This window comes from Drosophila willistoni, assembly GCF_018902025.1.
Source record: "Drosophila willistoni isolate 14030-0811.24 chromosome 2R unlocalized genomic scaffold, UCI_dwil_1.1 Seg200, whole genome shotgun sequence".
In the NCBI taxonomy this organism is placed as follows: domain Eukaryota; kingdom Metazoa; phylum Arthropoda; class Insecta; order Diptera; family Drosophilidae; genus Drosophila; species Drosophila willistoni.
Genome location: NW_025814051.1, coordinates 6,840,727 through 6,864,521, shown reverse-complemented (window position 1 = coordinate 6,864,521; position 23,795 = coordinate 6,840,727). Strand labels below are relative to the sequence as shown.

Below are 23,795 nucleotides of genomic sequence, written 5' to 3'. Positions count from 1 at the left end.
CAAGAGTCTCTAAATATGCCATTAAATTTTTATATTATTCCTGTCTTTATTTCAATGATTATTTTTTATATATACATAAATAAAAAGCAAAGAAAACAAATAAATCAAAATTAAAATAACAACAGCAACGAGGAAGTTATCGCAGGACTTCCTGTTGCACGGACATTTTGAATGGGGACATTGAACTTCTGCTTCTTGGGCTTTCCTGGACTGGCCTCCGGAGGCGTTGGCCGAAATGTAAAAACAATAGCAACAACAACAACAACAACATCAACACGTAACATTAAACTTCACAGTCACAACATATTTGGGTCTGGGATGTGTTTGTTATTTCCCTACGTTCTCCTCCGTTTAAAGTCGCCGACACAGAAGCAACAACAACAACAAAACATTGAAGTTGAAATCAAAAGAATGAGAGCACGAGAGCAAGCGCCCGCAAGTATGCAATGTTTGTTGCTTAGTTGGTGGTAATACGAAACCGGCACGCGATCAAATGGCGGGAATTAAAGATAAGGAAGTAAGGAAGCGAAAAAAAAACAAAATTTAAAAATTTACATTTAAATTTAATGTTTTCCTTTTATTATGTGTTTTTTTTTTTTGTTTGAAATTTATTCTAACCAAATAATTGTCCGTCTTTAAACAATTTCAAATTGGTTAAGGTAATCAACTCAATTAGCCATTCCAAAGAGACATACACCAAACACACACACACACACACAAGCGGCAAGTAAAACAAACACAAAACTCAATTAGATGCCATAACTAAATAATCACAAACACATTTAAACAAACAACAACTCGGCTTGAGTTGACTTCACTTCTAGGCGACCAAGCGTTGCTGACGACAACGACGACGACAAGAAAGAACCAGGTCAACAACAACAACAACAACAGTAATTGTTTAAACAATAACTACACAAACAACAATAGCAACAACAACAAACAAGGAGAGCTAGAACAACAGCTGCCTGGAAAATTGCTTAAAATGTACAGAAGCCATTCCAACATGTGACGCACGTGACAAAACTTGTCAAATGACTTTACTTCACTTTGACTAAAAGGAAGGAAGTATAAAATCAAATAAGAGCAACAATTCGCGAACCATTCCACTTGTTGCTCTTCTTACCCTCAACATCTTCTCAGTTGAGTTATGACCAAAAGAACGCCTTGAGGCGTAAACCTTCAGGGCTAAAATGTCTCACAAGTGCAGTCAAGTGGATTTCTATTTGATATGCCAACAACAAGAGTCAAATATTGTATATACATATTTCCCTTGCATAATATTCCAGGAATCGAATGCTTTTTGATGTGAATTATTTTCTGTTGAGAATGAATTTAATAATGATTTTTTACCGAAATGGAAATCAAATTCGAGTATCCAAGTAGGCGTTGAAAAGCCATCCGAATAGGCCATGAGCTTAAACTTCAAAACTGAAAAACCATAGACCCTCAGATCGGACGAGAAATGCTCATTCACATTTAACTCCAGGTGAAACAAACATCTACACTAAAAACTAAAAAACAAAACAAAAGTCTTCTTTTTCGGCAAAAAATCCTACTTCCGTAAACAGGCTACACGGTGAATAACTAAATTTCTAACAAAACTAAATAACATTTTGTATTAAATCCTTTACGAAATTTTCGGTTTCTTAGAAGATGTGCAATCCTTGGATGGGTTCAATGCCCGGCACTTGCTGTGGACCAACTGGTGGACTGGGACCTTGTGGACTGTGTGGCCCCTACAATGGCCAGTGGTTCAAGGCTATCAATCATTGCTGCGGTCCATGCGGGCCCTATGGTTGTTGTTCCTGCTATGGGCCGCACGGTGGTCACTGTTAGCCTGCTTAGAAGGAAAGTAGGATGAAAACAAATCTAAATTAACCTGAGCGTTGGCCGAGAACAAGACAAGTTGGTGAAGAACTAGAAATAAGTCTGATACAATGTGGAGACAAATACAAGGAAGAACTAGATATAAGGATGATGCAAGTGGGGAGACAAATACGAAGGGCAATACAACTCAATCAAACATGTGTTAAGAAAAGCAAGAGATTATTTAAAACTAGACAAAAAAAGAAACAACCAACCAAAAAGAAATAGCTTAAATTACCGGAGAGTGTGTAAACGAAATTAAATAAATTTCTGTATATTACGTAATTTTATTTTGTTTTCACTTTTTAAACGCCTTTTAGCGATCCCATGTGTGCACTTGTTGTTGTTGTTGTTGTTGTTGAGTAGCAATTTCAGGCGAAATTTGTCTGGTTGGCATCATGTTGTCCGCGGGGTCCATTTAATGCTAAACCGATTTGGGTGTAAAAATATTTGGCTCTCTTGTTTGAAGCTAATGACACGCCAGGGAACAGGGAGGAGTGATAAAACATTAAAATTATAGTGAGATGGAATTATTGCTCATACATTTTTATTTATTGGTTTAATTTTAAGGTTTGACTAATTTGAAACAAAATTAAATTCAAATTGCAGCTACTTCCCACGCTTAAAAATCTTCGAAGCGCTCAGAGCTGGAAAATACTCCGAACTATTAAGATCTGGCGCCTGACCTTTGCGTACACCTTTGGGTTTCTGAGTTGACGACTTTTTGCTGCTGTTGCTGCTGCTGCCACGTGAATTCGATTTACCTGATTTGTAGTTCATCTGGCTCTGGCGTAGAGCTGGTGGTACATAAACTTGCTTTTTCGGTCCTTCCATCTCGTTGGTCTGCTCCATGGAAATTGACTTCATGTTGCTCAACACAGACGACGGCTTCGTTTCAGTCATTTCAATCATCATATTCATCTCCATGGCCACTTCAGAATTGACATTTGATGGCTCAGATTTTTGCCAGGGGCAAGATACCGAACCAGAATTATCTTCCATTTGCTGTTGTCCCAAACCCACAACTCCCAGGCCATCTCCACCACAATCCTTCTGGCGTTCCTTCTCCAATTTGCCATTGTCACTACAATATGTTCCCAGACCAGGGCAATTCAAACCCATCTGAATGATGCGAAGCTGACTTGAATGTGTGTACTGACGGCGATTCTCTTCATTAAAGTCGCACCAATCATCCACATCCTCGTTGGCATCGTTTGGGAAACGCAGTCCGGTGTCCATTGGAATACCTGCCTCCATGGAAAAGCGACTTGATGCCTTATCCAATTGTGTTGCACTTGTGCGCACTTGCTCGGGATTAGAGACCATCACTTCGGACATCAATTTGGTGGATTCTTCCAGCGTTTTGTACAACTCATCGGTAGCTAAAAAATTTGTTTTTTTTTTTTGACTTTTTATCTTTTTTAGCAAAGAAATCGTCAAGACTGGACATTTTGTTTTGCAGTCTTTTTCTTTGTTTTCTTTTACTAATCTCGTAAGAATCTTGTGTTTTTCGTTTAGATACCAAAAATTTAATGACTAAAATTGTCAATATAGAGCAGTACAATGTGAAACAAATTCCATGGCTAACTGGGTCCCCAAAAAATTTAGAGCATACGTCAGACTTCGTTAAAATGACATCGTCAAAAATTGTTCAACAATTTTATGAGAAATGTTCAAATAATTCGTTATTAAAGAAAAAAAATTTAAGTAAGGAAGGGTAGTTTTGGGTATCTACCAACTCATCTGAGTTGTTCAAGTTGTCCACTCAATTAGGCAACTCAAAACAAGGATTTGTTCTAGTTGTCATCTAAGCTGAAGGCCATAGTTTATAGTGTATAGTTTACAATGTGTCACATTAAGCTTTTTCACCAAGGATATTCGCTTTTTCTATGAATAAGACATAATGATTAGAAATTAGTTTGTGAAGGTAAATTTCTATATGCGTTTCTTTCCTTTTTAATATATCTTGCTTATAAAGTTAATTGTAAAATTTCATCTTGGTTCCTTTTCGACTTTACTGGCTTAAAAAAGTAATTTAATTTCCCAGGGAATTGAATACTAGGGTTAGCACCTTTTTAAACCTTTTAAAAAATAAATTCTAGCCATTAATAACAATTTCATTATGATCATGTTCAGTTTACCTAAGATTCTATTACAGTAAATTAAAACACATCGCAAAAGATTGCTTAAAAAACCTTTAAATTCAAACTTAAATGAAGAAACTCTGTTTGAAATTGCAATAGTTTTAGGATGAAACATTCAAACGCGTTTAAAAATATACAAATGCATAATAACTAATGATGATGAATATAAATTTGGAACTATTTCGATATTTTTAGTGCATCGTTTTCTAAAATTTAGATTAACAAAGTAATCCTCGATGAAAATACGCACAAGTTGAAATATATGACCCACTTTTTGCCTTCCGATGAGCCTTCTGGTGTTTTTTCTGCCTAACTACTCACACTCATATGTTGATTGGATAACCAACTTAGTCGTTATCTAATTTTAAACTACAGCTGTAACAAAATTTTTGTTATTGCAACTGGCTAAGCCACGCCCTTTTCTAGAACCGCCCACGCATAAGCGGCTTGTGCTTAAAAAGCCGTAATAACGTAATTTTGTGTGTGTTCTTTTCTTCATCCAAGAGAGATACTCATGCTGTAGGTATGTAGTTTTTTTCTCTCTCCCTCTTTTTTCTTTTACTGTGTGTTTGTGTGTTTTTACCCATATGCCACTAATTAGAATTATGTGCGCGTAATGCGCCCAGCCACGCCCAGCTCTTTGCTGCCTATATATCACGAATATGAATGTGTGTGTGTGTGTGTGTGGCTTGTAGAACCTTTTTATGCCACTGTGTCGCATATGTTCATTATGTTTGGCCCGCCGACAAGAAGGTCCTCCAATTGCTCCTCGAAACGTCTGCTTGAGTAATTACCAGAAACAGAAACAGAGAATAGAGAACAGAAAACAGCAAACGCAACCTGAATGCAATGGCAAATGCAACTGGCAAACCATACAGGACGACAGGACGACAAGAGACATAGAATACGACTGGTGGCTGTCCTTGTCGCCGAGCTTTTTATGAAATGATGATGACATAAAACAAATGTGTTTGGCTACCAACCAACCAACCACCGGAAATCAGGCTCTGAAATGCTAGCAGCAGCAGCAGCTACAACTCTTATTTATTATTTAATTACTGTGACCATTTTGTCTGAGTAGAAAATGTCATTAAGTAATTTTCGTACGACAAATTTGTGAAAATTGTAAAAATTTCTTTCATTGAGCCAACTGTCGAATAGAGAAGAAATCATTTTAAAAGTAAATAAATTTGATATTCATAGAAATACATATGTTATTGTCGGTGAATGGATACCATAAACTCTATTATGTTCTATTTACCTGCCATAAATCTAATAATAAAATAGAGAATAGATTGATCTGTTTACCATGAATAACGTGTCCTGGATATTCCCTTTCTTCTAGTAGAATCTATGTATATCAAAAGTAAAGGGCCATTGAATGAGAAAAATTAATGTAAATGTTTTATTTATTATATTTAGTATTAGGGAGAGGATTTTGGTTAACTCATGTTTCTGGAAACTTAATCTATAACATAAGATTCTAAAAATTCTATAACAAATCTTCATTGCATTTAAGATTAAAACGCTTAAATAGTTGAACGATATATTGAAGTATGTAAGAAGGATTTACTAAGTTTCTTTTACAAATTAGAAATCTGTAAGTAAACATTAATAAACACACGAATCGATGGCAAAAACAATCTTAGTGATATATTTACTCAAAGACAACAACTTATCTGGCAATTACTGCAGTGGCCATTTCCATATTATTTATAGGTTTATAAATTTCACTTCACTTCATCATTGTCCGTAATTTGAAATGTGATTCATTTTGATTAATAAACTGAAAATAGCCATTGATATTCTTCAATATGAGCTCTCATTTAATTCCATATACATAATCCAATTATTTGTAGTAAATGCTTTTAATTTCACTGAAATATTTCACTGCATAATTGTAATGCCATTGCCATACACCATCGTTTCTTATGAATAATAAGTAATCATGAAAATATTTATGCAGTTGTCTTCTTCATTACAGACAAAAAAAAAAAAAAGGAAAGAAAAAATGTTAACCAAAATACACAAGAACAACTACAAAACAAATAATGCGGAGGTATGCCTTTTGGCTGCTAGGGCTGGGAAGGTAGAAAGAAGGAGGTGAGGCGTGGCATAACACAGATTATTATAATAAAACAAATAAATACTTACCAAAACAAGGTTGGGAGAACTTCTTCAATGAATGTTGGCAAGTATCTGTGTGTTTGTGTGCATTACATGTATGAGTAAGTACAACGGGGCGTATGAGTATTTGTATTTATGGCAAAAAGTTGTGAGTGGAAAATACGCGACCAACTAACAAGAGTAGAAATGCTCAGAAGTTTTCTGTAAAATGCAAAAGCTTTTTGCTTATGTAAGTCATGTACATATACATTCATATGTCGGACAGAGAGAGAGAGAGAGAGAGAGAGAAATAGGTATAGGAGAGGGAGGTGCTCGAGGGAACAAAGAGTAACAATAGGTTAGAGAAGGAAAAGAGTTGGGGTAAAGTAGTAAAAGGTCCCGCCAACAATACTAATAATGTTTATGTAGGACTTTTGCTTGGAGCCTCGCACAATAATTTCCTTTGTGTTTGTGTGAGTTTTTCTTTTCTTTTTTTTTTTTGCCCCTTCGAATGATAATTAAGTGTACATTATGCGTGTGAGTGTGCTTGTGAGTTTGGGGTCTATATGTGTGTTAGTCTACGGGGAAGAAAAAAAAGAGCAAAGCAAAGTTCGAGTTTGGCATTTGTGGGTAATTTTTGTGTACATTCCAATGCTGAGTATTTACTTACCCTCTGGGTTGGGAAACAAATAATTTCAAAAGAATATCCTTGTGTTTGCTTCTATATTTGGCCAGACAAACACACAAAAAGGTAAGCCAAGGCAGACTCATTTTTATTTTTGCCATGCAATATAGAATTACAGTGCAAATGGGAAACTATATTCCGCACCAGCAATTCATATATTAAAATGAATATTTCTCAAATTTTGAACATTATTTAAAAAACTATTACAGGTAAAGTTGATTTTCGAGTCAAAAAATGGTAAATGCATTTAGTTAAATAAAATTTAGCAATAGTTTGATTTGCAATCAACCTTTAAATAAACAAAAAAACCTACTGAAATTCAAAATTATCTGGATTGCAAAAAAATAGCCGAGTAATATCTTTTTGATTTCACTTAATTAAGACTTTTCAAATTCAAGTCCCAAGCCTCCGATTCTTATTACATATAGTTGCTCTTAGATTAAAAAGATTAATTTAAAAGGAAACGATTAAAGTACATTTTAAGCTATAACATTCCAAATCTCCAAATCATATCACAAATATTTTCTGCAAAACGTAAATAATATCAGTTAGATAACATAAAAGTAGATCAATTAAAGTAAACTTTTTATAAAATAAAGTGCCACCATTTTGTAAGTTCAATTTAATCTTGTTAAACATAGAGTTTTGCATTTTGTATTCATCTGAAGTTGACTCAAGAATGTCAAAGTATAGGTTGATGCTAATATGACGTATTGTTAAAGATTTATTCAAACGTATTGTTAAAGATTTATTCAAAGAATGACAAGCAGTGCAGTTATGACAGCGTTAGTTAGTCCATGTCTCCTCTAGTCAAGATTCTGTTATGCGAACTAACTTTTCATTTGTCTCTTTTTATTGAAAGCTTTAATTTACCAATATCCAATATACGACCTTATTTTACATTTTATGTTACAGTCTCTTTATCAAATCTTATCATTTATGAATACTGCCATCTTGGAATTGATTCATTTGCAAACTTTACGGACTCAAAGCCTCCAATTGAATCTTGTAAAATTTGTATGCTTAGAGACTTAATTATCCCACCAAGCGTGCTAAAGACTCCTTTATTTTTGCCTTAACCCATGGGGAACTATTCGTAAACTTTGTAATTTGAGGAAAACGAACGAAAAGGAAAACCCCAGCTGAGTCGTGCATGTGTGGAAAATGCCTGGCAAATGTGCGTGATGCGGAAAAGTCTATAATTTAAATGTGCTGTAACACTTTAGTTTAATGGATTTACATGCGTTATTTGCTACAAAATTGTTTGAGCCCGCATCAAACACACCACATATTCCTGCACACATATACATACATACATATGTATATGTGAATGAGTCAGTAAAATTTTTGCCACGATAAACAGCTTTAAAGTTATCGAATGTCCCAAAATGAGCATAAAATATTATGGTTCATATGCAGAGAAGACACAACTTTGGAAAATTGAGTTTGCACTCTGCGAATGATGATGCTGATGATGTCATCAACACACTCCTCGCGAGGGTGTTCCAAAATTATGCATCATGGTTGGAAAATCAACCACCCAAACCACCGAAACTCACATACATATATAAATACATACATACATACGAGCAACAAAAAACACACACAAAATCAATAACAATAACAGGAGAAGTTGAGATGAGCTCTCTGCCATGCAGACGTCGCCAACTTCACTGTCTGGTCATGGATCCAATGCCGACCAAGTGGCGCCAATAATTTTTTTGACTTCTTTTTCTTCCGGGTTTATATTTTTGGTGGTGATGGTGGTTGATAATTCCGGTTATGTGTGTATATGTGTGTGTTGTGTCTGGTTCCGTGTTTATGCTGTTCCGTCTCAGTTGCTGGCAGGACGTTTCATAGTTTTCCACAGTTTTGCTCTTTAGAACTTTTACTGCAGACTTGGCAACTGTCTGCTTTTCTTTATTTTCTTTATTTTTGCCCCTCCACATTTATGACTCATGTGACTTTTGGTATGCATTTCCATCAAAACAAAACAACATCTTTTAGGAATTTTTACGCTTAAAGATTTAGCGTGGCTAATTAACCATTTAGTTGCCTTGGAGCTATGAGGAGAAACAATAAAGAAATTGTTCTGGTAAAGACGTATTAATCAGATTTTTTTGTTTTTGTTGTCTTGTATTGGTTATTTGCCTGGAAGGCAATTTGCATTTTCACTTTTATCTTTTAATTGGCCGTCTGGTGTTAATAGCTAATTATTATCAATTAGCAACTGTCAATTACAGGTATTAAGGCTAAGAAGTACATTTTTTTCCTTTTCATTTTCCCTCACTTTTCGTCTTCTTTCGAAGGTTTTAGTGTATTCTTCTGAATTTTTCTGCAATGGGATATAAGAAAATATCTTTTAAGCTAAAGTAGTGTTTGGTTATCCATAAAAATTTGCTTTATTAATTATCTTACTGTTGGTTCAATTTCTAAAAATCATTTCATCGAAGGTTAAACTTTAAAAAATAAAACTTTAAAACTAAAGTGCATTATTTCTTTATATAATTATCCATTATCAACAGTTGGTAAACTTGAAATTGTACAACATTTTAATAGATTCTACTCTCCTTCTCTGTCTCAGCCTCATTGTCAGTGAGTCACTCACTCACTCACCCACCTTCTCGTGGAAAATCATTGAAGCTTACACTCATCAACAGAAAACGAAGCAAAAAATCATTGTACAAATATTATGCCAATGGCAATATTTACACTTTTCACATTTTCACGTTTTTACTTTTGACTTTTAACTTTTTCTTTCTCGTTCTTTGCCATTTTTGCCACTTTGGCACTTCTTCATCATCATCATCATCTCTTTCGCTCTGCTTGGTTTGCCAAAATAATATTCGTAAATGTTTTGCACCTTGTGATGTGATTTGTGTGTGAAAAATATTTTTCCAAATGATTTGTTTACTTATGTATTTACCTTTATCTGTGTGAAATGTACTTACTCTATAGACCAAGACCAGGAGCGTGGTAGAAGCTGAAGCAGAAGCAGGTACAGCACCAATAGAACCAGCAGAACCAGAAACAGGAGCACTCAGTGTAATTGTGTTTGCATTTTGGCGCTTCCTTCGCGTCATTTTATGTTCACGCAGCAAAAGTCAATACAAATAAATAAAGCGTAAAGAGAGAGGAGAGAACTCACAGATAAAGGCAGAGAGAAAAGTACATAGAAGAAAACCCATGGATTGGCTAAACTATGCAACGATTGTGGATTGTGACATGCTAATGTTCATTGATTAAGTCAAACATAAGAATAAATATCCTTAAATAGTCTTTAAGATCATTTGTTTTCATCTAACTAAAACTTATTTTAAGGAATAAAATGTATACATATTCTATGAAATTGTTATAAAAAAAATAGAATTAAAATTATAAGGTAATATGGAACTCATTTTTAATTTGATTTAAAAATCAGAAAAAATGCAGAGACGTGAATATTAGAATGAGGTATAATTCCTGGGAGTTTACGAGATCATCAAATTTCAGAAGGTTACTAACCTTCAACAACAGACGAATATGAAAAAAAGGATAGAAAATGATAGAATCAAAGTAATTAGCCACTAAAAACTGACATTATTTAGACATATAGATAGATATATCTATCAGATCTCAGATTTGATGATATGTTTATTTCATTGATTATTATATTTAACTTAAAGCTACCTATACTTATATATTTTAGAGCTTCGACTCATCTTTAAGAGACATCTTCAGATGAGATATAAGATAATTTTATGAATTATTTTGTACAGTCATGGATATATCTATCCAAATTCCATTATAACCTATGACAAAAAGATAATATGTATAAATAAAGTTGAAAATAAAGTTCTAAAATATGAAAAGACACCCTATATTATTTCAAATAGACTGTGGCCAAAATTTCGCACTAATTCAAAAAATTCAAATGTATATCTTTTAGGTGTCGTCCCATATAGTCACACATATTATAATCACTTGGAATTTGATGACATAAACAGAAGAGAGAAACTGACTACGCCCTTAATTAAAGTAACTATATTAAAATGGTATGCAAAACCTTAGATGAAAATATACATACACACATATATAGTCGTTTACATACACAGTAAAATATATATCTACATATACACTGTTATTTTAGTTTCCCGTTTTATTCTATTACAAACTTGTAACGAGCAGACATATTATTCATGACTCAAAACAACAACAACAACAACAAGAGCAACAACAGAAACAACAATAACATTTGACTCATACTAAACAGAATGAAAAGTTCATATGTAAATATTTTCTGACCATGTTTGTTTTATAATTTTTGGCCAACTCAGTTTTTGGCTTTCGGTCAGCTGATTGTTTGTTGCTCTTTCTGTTCTTATTATTATTGTTATCATTGCATAAATAAATGTAAATTTTTGCGAGACATTTTTCAAAATGTTATGCATTCATTAAATTAGTTTAGAAATTTTGTTGCAACAATTGAGCATTTTTAATTTCTTTAATTAAAGGAGTTGCAAGCAATAAGTTTCTCCTATACTAACTTATTTTTTGTGAATATAAAACTTTTTTGTTTTAAATGCAATGCCACAAGCCTTTGGCACCCAATTTTAAGTTAATTGTCAGTGAATGTTTCATTGGTTGTTGGTGTTTTTAAAATGGTACGCAAATTATTATAATTGTTGCGGTTTTGTCTTCTTTTGTGTCCAGACGGCAAAGGACATGCATGTGGTATTAATATATACCCTATATAAGCGGCGGGTAATAAATACCCGGTTGGAGAGTCAAAAGATCACATTTGCAATTATTTTTATAGAAAATCAAATAAAGCTATGTGAAATAAAATGAGAAATTAAAGTTAGTTTTAACCTAAGTTTGATAAGTCCGAGCTAATGATAGTTTGTCCAATTTCTAACTGATTGGAAATAGTTATATATTTAAGTATCACGATCACATCACATTACAAAAAAATAAGTTTCTGCGATTTGCAGATTGACATTATTCTATTAGTCCAAAAAAAGGGCTTCCCAAAATTAAGGTTAATTAAAATATTTTGCTGTTTATTGGCATTTTTAGTCTCGCTTAAAAAAAATAGAAGGAAATATTAATTTACTTTAGAAAAAATAACCTGAATTATGAATTTACATTTCAATTCCAAAACCATTTAAACGAGAGTTCACTTTCAAAAATCGATTGAAAGTTCAGTAAGTAAAGATTTGCAAATTAAGGAGTTATTCGAAATTTGTAGACTTTTTCAACATTAAACTATAAATCTTTTAACAGCCCTATATGGATAATTCGTCACTCCGTACCACCTGTGTATGTATATTATGACCTTATAGAAATTTAAATTGAACTTTTGAAGACTGATCTAGATGAGCCTTAAATGTAAGGTTTGATACTATCAAATAAAATGAATTGAATCCTTACATTTTTTAATTAGAAGAGAGTCAAATCTAAGAGGTCCTGAGAGTGTAAAAGTGATTAATTAAACTTGTAATTTTGTAACAATAGCATCTTTCCACTTTGCTTTATTTATCTTAATATAGTAAACAGTTTTTACTGGTCTTTAAATGAATACAAATTCTCAATAACTCCATTCGAATTTTTAAGCTTCTTTTTTATGAACTTCGATTCGATTTGATTTGAACCCATATATTTACCTGAATTTAATTTGTAGGTAAACATTTGGTCGATCGTTTCGTAAATATTAAAAATTTAACACTTTAAATTATTTTTTAACCATTTCGCTGGTTTTTTGTTGTATTCACATTATTGCCATGCTTGTTGCTGTTTACCATTGGCCCTGTCCTCCCCTCTTACTTGACCCTCTCCAACCGTCTGCTTGTAGTGAAAATATTTATTGCAAATGTATACATATATATATATACATTATTTATTTGAATATATGTATGTAAGTATGTATATTTTTTGTTGTATTTCATTGGCACTTCTTTGCAATTACACAACATGATGTAAACATCATTGTTTCGTATATGTATCAAATATTTGTTGCATTTTTCAACCAGCAATTTGTATAATATTTATCAGAACTATTATAGTATTTTTTATTTTCAACAATATAAATTCTCAATTTTAACCCACACTCACATGTGGTAGACTTTTTCACTATAATGCTAGAATTATTATATTTTCCTCTTTTTAAACCCGAAAAAAAGAAATGGAAAATGGAAAATTATTATTCAACTGTCATCAGCACGCGGCAAAGTCTACGACAATGAAAAAATTGGCTGCTCTTTGAGCTAGATAGGATAAATAGGAGCACAAAAAAAATATATGTATATATAGAGAGAGACGTTAAACGGCTTTTGCCTCGGCAGCTGGAACATCATTATTCACATGGCACAACTCTGGATTATCACCACGTCAGCATCGAGAAGTCCTGGGGAGGGGCAAAAGGGTGGAGTAAAAGTGAACAGGCTCAAGTGAAAGTCAAGAATCCAAACGGAGCAAAAGAACAGCTTAGACTTGGTATGAACAGGGGAAAAAATTATTGGCAAAAAATAAAGACGAAAGTCGCAACAAGAACAAAAAGAATAAAGGATAAGGGATAGAAAAAGTTAACATGGATAACTAATAGTCAAGGACATGCTATTTTATCGATGACTTAACGTGGAAGGATGTCATTAAAATGCGCTCTCTTTTGAAGATGGACAGAAGCAAGAAAAAAGAAGACAAGGAAAAAGTTAGTAAAGGATATTTGAGTGTTACCTTGAACCAGACGGTGATTAGAGTTTTGATTAATGATTGACTAATTTGCAATTTGACATTAAAATTAGGCTTACAGTGATGAAATGATGCGACTGTATTTAATCTAATACCAACTTGACTTTAGCCAAAACAAGATGTAGTGAAAAGTCAGGTTGATGGGACATATTAACCACCTACTAACAGGAACCTTTAAGCACAGGACCCTCATTTGAAGTGCCTTCAATTGGAATACACATGGCCAAATGGCTGGCTTGGCTGGCTGGCTGGCTGGCTGGCTGGCAGACAGGCAGAAGCCACAATTGGAGCAAGGAGGCGTGGTAAATATTATCTGTGTAATGTTGTTTGGCTCCTGCAATCTATCAAACAGGATGCGAACATACAGAGAGTCCTTTGTGTGGCCAATGTGTCGTTCCGTTTTGCATATATACGTATATGTGTGTGAGTGTGTGTGATTGTCCTGTTCTTCACATGAATGAAGCGTGCGATAGACGATGAGAACGAAACGCATCGAAGGGTTGCCAAGTGCATGAGTTGCAAATGCATTCGCTGGTCTACCAATCTGCAATCATATCCTCTAGCGCTCCTCCCTGCAGTTGATGATGGCAATAAAGTGCTTTTTGTTGTTAATGTCGATGATAATGATGTGGCATCCCAACATCACCAGGGCCGGCAAAAGGGCTTTAAACCTTTTGAAGAGTCCAACCGATATCTTTAGTTGATAATAGGAATAAGCAATATTAACTGGCTCTTAACCCAAACGCATTTTTTGAGTTTATGAGTTTTCCATGTAAATTGAGTTAACCCTTAGAATCCATTATTATATATGTATATGCGTTTTTGTCTTTTTTTCTGCTTTCCTCCGCAGTTATTTTTGACCATTTATTAATGTCCTGAGCATACTTTTGGCCATAATTTATGAGCAAGGCGTAAGGAATTCCCTGCCAAACAACAACAAAAAAAAAAAGAAAACTCATTTTGCGGACATTCATTTCGATATTTTTTTTCTCTCCGTTTGCTGCGTCAATTATGCATCTGCGTTATTGTAAAATTTCACAATTTTTATTTAATTTGTATTTATTTATTCATATGGCAGGCGTTTTATTTGTTGGCATGCCAACGCATAACTGTAACGAAGTAAATTATCCTTGATGGGGTACATGAAATAAGAAATTGCATTGGACTAGAAAAGAAGAAGGTTGATAATAATGGTGAAATCAGTCATTTTTATGGCTTTCATTGATGATAAATAACTTAAATTTTAAACTAGTTTCACAAGAGTATTTGGTGAGACCAAACTGATCTAGGTTATAGTTATATATAGTTTTTCAGTTTTTTTCATCTAACACAAATCTTCTAAAATTCAGTTTCTATCTGCCTACTACTTTCCACCCACTCTGATCTTCTTCTTCTTCTGAACCAAATATCAAACAATAATATTTTACAGCAGTATTGAAAGAAAAACTATTTGGAGTTCATAGAGTATTCTCAAAAATACGTGATGAATGCGAAATTGGTTGCACAGTTTTTAACTATCTGTTAATATAAGAAATGTTTGCCTGAATGTATTACAACTCAGAAACAACGAACAACAAATAATAAAATTCTTTAATGTAAATACAGACAACGAACTCACACACAGACACACAAATTCATATAAATTCGTATATATGGACCATACATATCATGTACACATATACATATGTATGTATATATATGTATTTATGTGTCGGCTTGCCAAATGTTCATCGTTGAATTTTTTAACGTTACTGCAGCCGCGCACAAAAGTGTTTCAGGACTCATGCAAATGAAGTTATCCTGCGGTTATTTGTCCCTGTCGTTATGATGTCAGTCACCAGGAAGCAAGGGTGCAGCGAGGGAGAGACAGGGCAGTAGTATCAACAGAATATATTCGTACTCATACATATGTACATATGTATATGTGTTTGGCTTGCAATTGATTAAAGTTTAATTGAATTTAAAGTCAAGTCCCAGTATTTTTCAAGATTAATTACAATGGACGTGAGGTTGGTCACCTATCTCTTCCTTTCCCTTTCTCTCTGTGTGTCTCTCTCTTTTTCAGTGAAATTGATGAGCCTCTGGGATTTTTGCAACATTTTTGCTTTTACGGCTAATCTTCTTAACAGACACGCAAACTGATAAAGACTGAAAAGTGGATGTAGAGGGTAAAGCCTAATTAATTATGGAAATTAATTGCATAATGCACTTTCCATGGCCAAGCCCCCAAAAAGGTAACAACGCCGGCAACTGACCGACTTTGATTTGTCTGAAAATTCCTTTACCTAATGCCACATTTTCATTCATTTGCTCAGTGTCATGTGACTTGACCTGCCTTTATCCTTTTGCCCTGAAATGTGAAACTGATTACCTCTGAAATGACTAAAACGACATGAAACTAAGTCAGGTGACAAGGAACTTAAACTGCAGGAAAATAAAAGTTTAAATTGGAAAAATTCAATTTTTAACCTTTTAAGCCAGTGAATAAATAATTACCTTTATTGGTGGAAATGCTTCCGTTTAGACCCTGTCACAATCCTTTGTATTGTTTATTGGCAAAAAATGCGAACAACATCGTGACGCTTTGTGCATAATATTAAAAATATATATTTATTTAAAAATATAAAACCTCAACAGAACGTTACTGTACGGATCCACTCTGTATACTCTGTAATACCCATCGACAAAAAGGAATAATGAAAAAAATATATATGCAGACATAAACATGCAAACAGGGTGTCTTAATAGAATACTAACTAACTAGCTTGATTTGTCAGAAAATATAGCAATATTATGTTTAGACTTCCTAGTTTTGCGTTGTTTCTTGGGTAAGAATACTGCCGCATAAGGCTGATATGAATGCTAATGCACTATTTCCATTATAATCCTTTATTTGTACATCTTTCTGTTACACCTCAATTTAGACACCCTGTTTAAGGATATATAGAAACCGAGACATAAACGGAAATCAAGTGAAAAGGTCAAAACACAAAACTCACAATTTGCCAGACTAAAAGGAAAGAGAGCAACAAAAACCTGACAAGAGAACTGGGCTTGCTTTCTCTTTTCTCCCTCGTCTGTTGCCTTGGCCAACACCCACCTCGTTCCACCTTACCCACACAGTGTTAATTTATTTGTCGGTTGATTACAACGCGCTTCCGGCAGCTGACGGCGTTTGGCGGCAAAAACAAATTAATTTTTATGTCTCTTTGCAAAGCAGATATACATACATACATATACATAAATATATTTTGAGTAATGCGAAGTAGAAAAAAAAACGGAAGTGTATTAATTTCCGACAAGCAACAGAGATGGCAATTGAGAAGAGAGAGAGAAAGAGTGATGAGGACAATATGCCGGTTACCTTTTTGGGATAAAAATCTGTTAGTCAAGGTGAAGGTTAAAAAGGACTTGGAGAACGGAAAATGCTTTGTGTTTGGACAAAATGCAATGCAAATCAGTTTGAAGGCTCGACAGATTTCAATAGAATGAACCTGCTAACATTTTAAAGAAAACAAATCTTAATAATAAAAACGAATTTAAATTTATTAAAGGACTTGCAACAAATTCAGATTTAATGAAGGGAAATATATTTATATATAAAGGTATTTAATCAGTCTGAGAAGCAATCAGAAAAGTAAATTAAATTTTTAAATTTATAATTAACTAATAATAAATATGTTTATAAATGTGTTAGGTTTAGAATATTTTTTTTACAAATCAATTGCTTCACCTAAAGTTAATTATCCAAAACGTAAAAAGTAAATTTACCGTCCATGATGTTTTAAAAAGTTCAAAAAGAGCATTAAACGAAGCATTGTTTTATTTTTGGCTAAAACCCAATTTAGTCTGTTGAGCGATGATTGTTAAGGCAACCAACTGCAAAGGGTTAAATGCCCAAGGACCAAAAACTAACCACAGCAATAGCAACAAAAATACCAACAAAAGTAACAACAACAATTGCAAGTGCAACAGTATTAACATCAACTACCGCAACAACGGCAACGAGAGCAAACAATGTTAGTTGCTTAAAATGTTCACGAAGCTCGCATTAAGCTTAATTATAAGCAAACAGTAGAAGATGCCGAAAGGGTGGAGTTGCTCATGGAAAATGACCAAAGATAGGCAAACACATCTATAGACAAAGCAACAACAACAGCACAAAACAACAACAAATGAGCTGCAAGGACCACCAGTGTTGGACATGAGCAAAAACTTTATAAGCATAACTCATGGGCAAAAGAACATTTTGGTCAAAAGTTCTTGCCCTTTAATTTTGCAACAAGCAAAACGATCTTAGTTGCCAGCCTAGACCTACACACGCACACACACACACTTACACACATGTCAGAAGTTGTTGTTATTATGGTTGTTGCGGCAGCATGCAAAACTGCATCCTTAACTGATTCCTTTAGCACATCTTCTAAATCCTGTGTGGTTTTTACGCTGTCGTCGCACTTTCCCACACAATCCCATATCAGTCTGTCAAATGTCTGTATGTTTGTATCTCTCTCTCTCTGGGTGCGTGTGTGCCTCATTTAAGCATTAATCATAAGCTTTGCCTAAATGAGGGCGTGGCAGGTCACGATTGTACACTTTAATGGCATCACGTTACCAGCTCTCAATTTCTTTGCCTCAGTTCTTTGGTCTTGAAAAACAACAGCAGAAAATTGTTTGCCACATAATTTGCAATGCCCTTTGATTAAGGCATATTAGACTATTAGTCATAAAGAAATAGTAAAGTAAATTATTGATAGACAGATAAAAAAAAAGGAACCAAATTAATTTTAGTGGTTTTTAATATACCAATCATTTAATTTTAATGATTATGTAATCTGTAGCAATCGAAAAGCTAAAGCAAAAATATAGTAGTTTCTCAATATAAAAATATAATTTCTAAAGCTTTTTCAACTTAAATTTTACATATTTTTTGTCTTTGAAGTGTTTCTTAGGGCATTCGGAGTTCTGCTTGAAGGTAACCCAAAAAAATGTAGCATACTTATGTGGTGAGCTGGCAAGCTAATTGTTTCCAAGCTTGTTGCTTTGCCTGCTTGTTGCCTCATAATTCTTAAATGCTTTATTACTCATACACTGCCACAAATACACACACTCACAAATATACAGTCACACACACAGCCACAGTTGCCCCCAGAGTCTGGCATCCTTGTCAGGGGCAATAAAAATTAAATAAAACGCATTCGCTTCCTACAAATTTCTTAATGTTTGTTTGTGCTGCTGCTGTTGCTGTGTTTGTTTGTTGTTGTTGTTGTTTATTTGTTTGTGTTTCTTCTTTTTGGCGCTTTTGTGCGCTGCTGTGGTTTTTTTCTTTTTGTCTCTCACTCTGTACACCTCCCTATCCCATTTGCCCACCCTACGCTCAGTTTGTCATCTCCTTTGGGTTGAAGTCTCCCTTCCCCGTGCGGGGACTTGACATTTATAGCCCAAGCATTAAAAGTCAAGAGTGGCAAATGGAGGTACATATGTATGTGTGTGTGTTTTAGGGCATGTGTGTGTTATAAAGTCACTTAAGGTTCGCTTGGGGATCATAAAATAAAGAAAAAACCAAATTTTATTAAGCCAAAGGCAACCAATCACAGGCAAAGTAATTGATTAGCTTAAAATTAATACTGAACGACAGTTTATTGAAAAATTGTGATAAAATCATATGCAACGAATATATTTGGTTCACTTACAATTAGTAACAACAACAATATATAATAAAATAAGGCATCAGGCAAAGACATTTTTCCTCTTTTGCCTTTACTTGTTCTTCCGGAAAAGTGAAAACTTTCGCATACTTTTCAACTGCTCAAATAACTTGGAAAGCTCTGGCAAGCGGAAATGATGCGGAAAAAACAATTTTTCTAAGAGAGAGTGTGAACAACAAAAAATTTTGAAAGTTAAATCCTCTTACGAATGTTATTCCTATTTTGACACTCGACTAACAGTAAGGGGAAGAATTTCCCAGAAGAATTTGTATGTCAGTTCAAGTCGTTGAATAAAATATCTATGACTTTATAAAGTTAACTAATTAACTTTAAAAAATTGTGTTACAAAATGGAATTAAAATATTTTTTTTAAATTTACTCTTAATGCGTTTCATATTATAAATCTTTCACAGAAGATAATTGGTATAGGTTAAATAGAAACGCTTAAATGGCCAAGAAAATTATTTAAAAAGTTTCCAATTAACTTGTCTACGCTGAAGTCTATCGCCTAGTTGACACTTGATCAACTAATATTATTCTAATTTATCAAATTTTCATTTTGTAAAGAATACACTTTACAAAAATAATAATTTAAATACCCTTAACCAAAAATCGAATATTTCAAATATTGCAAAATGAGACAAAACATAGTTAATCTTCTTGAAATTGCCATCATATTTTTATTATTAATATTTCTAATATGTATGAATGTAACTTAACTTAAAGCTTTATGATGTCTGTCGTATCTTCTTTTCTTTTTAAACTAATATCATTGAAACACGGTTATCTGTAATTGAATTAAGTATAAGCGATTCTACATATGAACAATGATATTTAACCCTAGGTAAGAACAAAATTAATATGACTAAATCCTACAAAAACAATTCTATCCCATTTGCTTAATGCGAGGATTAGACATAAGTGAACCATGAATTCAATTCCTTTAATGAAATTCATACTCAAGAAACTTTGAAGAGATTTAAAAAATTAAGTTGACTTTTTAGGCATTAACTTTAATTAAAATTTCAAGCCTTGAATTCAAATTATGTTTTGCGTAATTAGAACTTGTAATCAATCTAGAAATAATCATGAGGATTGCTCTCTTTTCCTTAACTGACAAATGTGATGTCTGTCCGGTTGAAAATGGAAATGCATAAATCACGAATATAATCAGACAATCAGACACACCCATTTACGATACATATACATATGTATTCCGACTGTGATATGAATCGCTCAGGCCAATTGACAATTGAATTGCATTACGTTTCCAAAATCTGACCGAAGAACTTCCGCTGGACGTTAGGTCGATGAACACTTGCACATAAATACTTAAAATTTTATGTACAGATTGTTGGCCCTCAAACCCCATCGACTCCCAGTATGAATACCCACACGCTGGGCTATACAATTACAAAATGAAAATTGATTTATCACGCACACAGCATTTACGGTCACGCATCCAACATAAATTTTCATTCACTGTCTTTTTGTGTTGGTGTTGGTACTGGTATTGGTGTTGTTGTGTTCTGTGTCTGAGGCATTGGGAAATTGTTTTGTACGCAGCATAAATTGCAATTTCATATAGAACTCTCTCTTTCTCTCCCTTTCAATATGTTGTATATGTCTATCGATATGCATATATAATATGCATGTTTGTGTGAGTGTAGGTAAGCATGCTATACGCCAAGTGAAAAAATATTGCATACTTTTTTGAGTAAGATATTAAAAAGCCATAAAAGAAATTACGAAGAAAAATGCCTATTTGCAAGTACTTTATGGCTGCGTGCGACATAAATTAATAAGTGGAAAGCGATTTTAATATTCTTTCTATCTATTTTAACTACAATTGGCTCAATTTATACTTATTTAATTATGCCTTTCGATGGTTTATTCTATCTTTGTGCTAAGTAAACCTAAAGCTAAAGAAATGAGGTTAATAAAGTGACATTTCTGATAGACAACCTAAAGCCAATTGAGAATAAACCAAATCGAAATTTAGTCTAAGATTAATATGCTAAGTCGAGTAAATGGAAAACAATTAAGTATGATGAATTTAATGGGATAAAATATGCAAAGTAGATAAAGGTGGAACTTGAAAGTTTAAGTCTTAAGTTTAGCTTTACAAAATATGTGAAAGAAAACTTTTAATTAATTTTTGTTATATCGTTTCAGCTTCTACTTAACTAATTAAAACAAACAAGTAAATTTTGACTTTATTGGCATCTTCTGAATAAATTACTTAATCTTTAAGTCATACAACCTTGCATGCATTTCTAATTGAATTTAGAATCAAATTTTTGAACTTGCATTGATCTTAAGTAGTCTTAGTAAATGAAGCCATTTACACATGTCTAGCACTTTAAAAGGAAATTAAGATTGGTCACTAACATTTTCTGTAATGCCTAAACTGCCCTTAACCCTTATGTGACCCCTAATGATGGTTACAACAATAGCAACACCACACACACACGCATACAGACATTCATATACACAATACATGCGAGATTTGCATGCCAAAAATTCATTAGCACTTTAACAATGACAATTTATGTTATACATATTGTAGGTCCAACCCTCTTATCCTCAAATATCAAATCTGCATTCCGAATCAGGTTATACATATTGTATGTATGTAAGTGTATTGTGTGTGTATGTGGAGTGTGTGTGTGCATGTATGACTTTGGCTCACATTAGAAGGATATTAGATTACATACCACCCATAATTATTCCTTCCTGAGGTAACAATGCGCATTACATAATACATTTTAGATGGATTTCATATGGTACATCGATTGCATCGATTGGTAAGTCGTTTTAATGCCCCATTCAACCATTGTGGGTAAAAGCAGTCCAACGTTTGTTTGTTTAATTTCAATTTAAATTGTAGGCATAAATCACTGAACTGGAGAGACACCAAGAGGTTTGAGAGTTGAAAGCTTAAATGAAGTAATGCGAAAGGCAAAGAATTTCTGTTGACACTTTTCTGGGTAAATGTCTCCCAAGACGCCACTAAACAAATTAGCGTTAATTTAATGACAGACGTTTTCGGCCTGACTCGGCCTTCCCTCTTTTTCTGTCTGGGTTTCCCTTCTTTTTTGCCCCTTTTTTTGTTTGCCAGCATAGCTGAGAATTTATAGGAATCTGAAAGAGGGAAGGGTACTAAGACCATAAATTTTATTTGATTTCCTACGAAATGTTGGGCGGCAATGTCAGCAGCAACTGTTGCAAGTAGCATGCCAGGCGTGGCATGTTGAATGAATGTTAAAAATAGAAATGGCAGTAACATTGAGAGGTGAAGATAATAAAGTTGTTCCATAGCAGATGAGAATGAATGGTTAGATAATTTAATGATACCAAAAAAAAAAAACCAAAATGGATGGCATCATTGAAATAAAAATCAAGAAGACAGGATCTTGAATTTTTGCTCAATACTACTATAATTATTTTAATTTCCAATCGACTTGCCGCCAAAAGAAAACTAATGGTAAAAAGTCACCTAAACTTTAACAATAAATACTTACACACTTTTCCCAAGCAAACATAGATCTCCTTACAGCTCTCTGCATGGGTGGGACCATCTTTTGTGAAAGTTTGAAGCACAAAATAATATCCCACACATTGCACTATTTTAGATCCCGCTTGCCACTTGCAACACAACTTCTCCTTCGACAAAACAAAACAAGATGAACAACAACGGGGAAAATGGAGCACAATAGCGGAAGTGCACATTAGTTGTATGCAAAAGTTTTTTTTCCCAAAGAAAAGTGCAGGAAAAAGCAGAACTTATGTACAGCAGCAGCAACAGCAGCTAGCCCCGCAAACAAATAGAAAATTTGTGGATGAGAAAGGTTGTCAGCTGGCAGGAGAACTTCGCCCAAAGAAATACAAAAAAAAAAAAAAAAATAAGGTGCGAACATTTTGGTACACCTGTGCGAGAAAAAAAAAAAAACAACTCGAAATGCTTTCAAAAACTTCGATGCATTTTCTTTTTGCTTCAACTTGTAAATAATTTTCGACATTGGAAGTTTTGCATTTCAATTTTCATACATACATTTCCTTATAAATATACGTGTGTAGGTATAGGAGCGTACCTTTACCTTTTCGGTTATTAAATTTTCTGGCAGAAAGTTTAAAATATGCATGGAAAATGTTAGACCAGTCACGATTTTTAAGTACACATCGCTCCAATCTAAAATGCAGTCAGGCAGTCAGGCTGGCTGGCTGTCTGAAAGGCTGGCATACAGTTTGACTGGATGTAATTCAGCTAGCTGTTCCTGGCTGCTCATTTTAGATTGTCGGGTGGCCCCCTGTTGCTCCTTCTTCTCGTTCCTCCTCTTCTTCTTTGATGGGCTGCTGGTTGTCTGTCCAAAATATTGCTACAGATTTATTATTTACATGCAGCGGATGTGCTTCGTAATATGAGTGAAGCAATTTCGCCTTTTCCAAAAAGGGAAACAAGAATCTGCTACTGCTCATTGGCTGCTTAACCAATAAAGATTGAAATGCAATCACATTTGAGCATCATATGTGATTTTTCCTTTATCTAAAATT

General features: G+C 33.9%; 1 long non-coding RNA gene across 1 annotated transcript; it reads left to right on the top strand.

The window, feature by feature from the left end:
* The first annotated feature begins 1,287 nt into the window (after positions 1–1,287).
* Positions 1,288–2,154, top strand: LOC111518774. The gene is made up of 2 exons (XR_002724073.2): positions 1,288–1,579; positions 1,654–2,154. It is a non-coding gene; the product is annotated as an uncharacterized LOC111518774 (long non-coding RNA).
* The last annotated feature ends 21,641 nt before the right edge of the window (positions 2,155–23,795 follow it).